Source organism: Nansenia antarctica (assembly GCF_963989245.1).
Source record: "Nansenia antarctica genome assembly, chromosome: 14".
NCBI classification, from domain to species: Eukaryota; Metazoa; Chordata; class Actinopteri; order Argentiniformes; family Microstomatidae; genus Nansenia; species Nansenia antarctica.
Genome location: NC_137684.1, coordinates 19,674,738 through 19,677,971, shown reverse-complemented (window position 1 = coordinate 19,677,971; position 3,234 = coordinate 19,674,738).

Sequence of the window (3,234 nt, the reverse complement as noted above, 5' to 3'; positions counted from 1 at the left end):
TTCTGACCAATTACACTACCCAGGCTAGGGATCACAGCAGGACACCACTAGCCAACACAGAATACCATTTACCGGTTTCCATGGTCCAATCTCAACCTTTCTCTCCTTTTCAGAACGGTGCAGTCTAACACAGTGAGGAGAATAATTTAATTTGAAAAATCTACAGTGCAGCTCTGGGAAAGAAGAGTGAGGGAAGAAAGTAAGTTAAACTCAAAGCTATCTGGGCCCCTTTGATCAGGAGGAACCATGGATTAGAGGGGGTTCTCAAGGAGTTTCCACTTAATCCCCTTAACATTCTATAAACCCACTAGTCGATGTACCAGCAAACTCAAGAGTGCTTCCAAGGCCAGCTTACTGTATATACGATATCCACCACACCAGTGTATCTATCCTTCACCACATGATGGCATTCCTTTCTAGTCCAAGTCAGTCAGTCAGTCAGTGTTTCTATGAACTGGTCTTCATTCACATAATAATGTGACAGCAGCTGGTGAAACCAGGAACAAGTCGCCGATCAACCAAAATGTTCAGACTTTTATTCCGAAAAATGTAAATACATCGCAAATATATATATATATATATATTTTATTGTTATTTAACCTTTATTTATACAGGTAAAAACACATTGAGCCCCAAGGGCTCATTTTCAAGTGTGACCTGTTCACAGGCATACAACAACAACAACAACAACAACAACAACAACAACATCCACCACAAACAAATACAATACACAACCTGGCCTACATAGTCTAAAACTAAACTAAAACTACATAGTCTAAAACTAAAACTAGTCTAAAACAGTCTAAGATAGTCTCAAACTAAACTAAAACCTTCAAAACCTAAAACTAGACAGCTAAAGAGCTAGGGACAGGGAGGGGTCAGCAATGGGCAAAAGGGAGGGTCAACTCAATTGCAAGAACAAATCATAGACTCGCACTGTATGTCTCTCAGCAAGAGCTTGAAACTGGAAAGAGGGTGATACACTCGCTAGTCAAGCCAAAATGCAATAGATTCAAGCTGTGCAATCCAAACAAGCTGTGTTAGTTGACTAGTGAATGTGTCACTGACTGAAACGCTGAAATGTATTAAACATTTTCAGAATAAAACATCAAATCGGCTGCCGACTTGTTCCTGGTTTCACCAGCTGCTGTCACATATCATTCATACATCATTTATTCAGTTTGGACTAATTCCATTTTCACGTGACAAATGCCTACCGGAAAGCTCCAGGTCACCTTTGCACCACCACATATTATGGAGGAGAGCTTTTGTGAACGAAACCAGAAGGAGTGACAAGAGAGACATTTCTCTGAGGTGTTTCCGGAACCTGTGATGTTTCTGCTCGGCCCCCGGCTGCTTTTGAACTTTAAGTGTCACGTCTCTGGAAACAATTTCAGATTCTGTTTCTGTGTGTGTTTGCCCTCGCAGGTAGTGTGTTACGTCTGTAGGGAGAGAGTGATGAGACACACGCACAAACTCACTCTTTGTGTCGTCAATCAACCTCATGTACTGTAAATTATTTCTCCTCTGGCCCTGGGGGTGATGGATACCCAGACGTAGGTCTATGGCATACGCCAATGTTTTTTGGTGCCGAGGCATGGAGAGAAGAGAAGGGGGGGGCCTCCCACAGCTCTACACTCGACGTGCAGCGCACGTTCATCCATTCGGGGCGCTAACGTAGCGCTCCGGGCTACGCCGTGATGAATTCCCCCACCATGGGCGCTCTCCTCTGCGTGGAGTGCTGTGGATGAGGTGGGTGGGTGGGGGGTGGGGGGAGCTGTCAGGAGATGAGAGAGCCCAACTTCAGCGCTGCCAAATGAAGCCTACACTCCCCTTCATCAGCCCAGTGGTCCCGGAGAGGAGCTGCCCCAGGCTAATGCTAACCCGCTAGCAAGGCAACACATCTGAGCAGCTGGGCCCTCTCCTCAGTGCACGTAACGGCAACCAGAGGCGGGCGGGAGGGAGGAGCGTTGTGCCTCAGACTCCCAGAACTGGCACACAAAAACTCTCTCTCCTTCCCCAGAAGGAGGAACAGAAACCAAAACAACCCCTCCGATGGCGAAGGCCGCCAGAGGAATTCGAGCAAAGCTCCACAGTCTTTCTGCCTCTGTAATCCTCCCCTCCTTTTTCCTCTCTCTCTCTCTCTCGCTCACTCTCTGTCTCTCTCTCTCTCCCTGTTTGTCTATTTTCATGAGGCATAATTAAAGCCCACTGTATTTATTGTTTATAGTCAATTAAGATGATTCATTCGGTCTAGCGGGATGCGGTATGGCTTCTCCGGTTGATGGTTTTGTGTTGTTTCCCCCCTCGCTGTGCCTTCATGTTAGTCTTACTGCTGATCCATAGGAGGCATTTGTTCTGTTGAGTGTAGTGCTGAGCTGACATTTACTTTACTTACGGCCTTATTTGCCTACCCTTTCCACCATATGTTTGCCTCAGCTTTCAAGGGACTTCATCATCATTGCTAAAAAAATATCTAGCCACTCCAAACCAATGGCCAAAGATGCTCAACCACCTGACCCAAATGACTTAAACTATATTGAGAGTCATAGAATATAATTAAGTAGAATCCACTATAGAATTATGGGAAAGAAGCATTCAGATATTTCAATATTTACTTATTTTTTCACTGGTTTGGTTAGGGCAGACAAGATCTGGTGCCAAATCTAGTTCCAATCACCCAATGTGGCTTTAGCCAAAGTTTCCAAATAAAGGACTTGTGAGGAGCAATAGCATGGCTCTCAATCTTGAAGTGTTTGCTGCTCATATGTACGTTTTTTTCATTGCATTGTAATCATTACCTCTTGAAGGATTTCATTAAAGAAAATCTGTCTCATTAGATTATGGAATGCAATCTGTGAGTCGCAAGATAATGTGGGACAAGGTCACACTCAATATCTCCAGACTCCAGTTACATAAGGACAGGACACAGTGTTGCCATAACAATATTTCAGCAGTTTACTCATCAACACACAACACAAAGAAATATGAAATGTAAAAAATGTACTAAATGACACTGTCTCTCTCCATCTCACTATAATGTGAATAGTAATGCTCTCATAATGTTAATGCTGCATTTACAGTGCATAACCTAAATACACATACAATGTAGGTAGGATATCCAGTATGACTAGGCCATAAAGATATAATGTACAATTTTCCATACACTGTCAAAGTAGGAACATCATTGTTTACAGAGTTTCTCTACACTGGAAGAAGAAAATGGCATGCAAA